Source organism: Olea europaea, unplaced genomic scaffold (genome assembly GCF_002742605.1).
Source record: "Olea europaea var. sylvestris unplaced genomic scaffold, O_europaea_v1 scaffold1929, whole genome shotgun sequence".
Classification (NCBI taxonomy): Eukaryota; Viridiplantae; Streptophyta; class Magnoliopsida; order Lamiales; family Oleaceae; genus Olea; species Olea europaea.
In genome coordinates this window covers 47,696-48,675 of record NW_019237118.1, presented here as the reverse complement: position 1 = coordinate 48,675, position 980 = coordinate 47,696, and positions in this window count along the sequence as shown.

The window sequence follows — 980 nt, the reverse complement described above, 5'->3', positions numbered from 1 at the left end:
GAAAATATTTTTCTTGTTTTGAGTAAAACAAAAACCTACTCCCTCCAAAGAAAATATTTTCCTTAAAAATAAGGAAAAATAGATATATTTTCAATGAAAAAATAGCAATCAAACACTCCAAATTAGGAATTTGAGTTGAGAACTGATATGTTCCATGGAAAATAAATATAATCAACACTCTTAATTCTTTTATTTGACTGTAGAAGTTCAAAAGAAAAAGTGAATTCTAAATCTACTTAACTCATTTCGTTGCATATAATTACTTATTTCATATTTGACTTTTAATCCATTTTTCTAAGCTTTTCATCTCTCTTTACCTAATAAAGGTTTTTTAACTACTCGAATATATTATCAAACGAGATTTTCACAGTGACACGTCACTCCATATTTTTGTGTTAAGAAGACCATTAAAATAAATTGTCATTCTATCTTTTTCTCCAAGAATAGAATGGTGGGACATGTCACTAAACCAAGTTTTATTGCAAAATAATGATATAATATAATAGTTGGTGGACACCATTGTTTGAAAGAATATTAAAATAGGTTTTACACCCTTAATTCGTTGTTGGACAACAAAATGATTATAACATTGGATTAAGGAAATATTACAACATTCCTTACGTAGGATAGCATATGATACAATTTTTTTTTTTTATCAACTAAAAAGATGTGATTAATTCCTTCCATGTCTCATGGTGGGTACCTTTTAAATTGGGACTAATTAATCATGATGCTTTTTGATTTTAGATATTTAACACTTTCACTAAAGTATCTTATTGATTTTTTGTTGATTAAATACTATTCTTTGTTTTTAGTTAATACCTCATTTTAAACAATCATAACCATTTATATAAAGATTTGATAGATTTAGAGTAGATTGCTAAGCCTCCCAGTCTGTCTGTTAGTCCGATACATTGAAAACATAGGATGAGTTGGATCCGTTGCAATTCACTTTATACGTCTAGACACGATCGAGACTC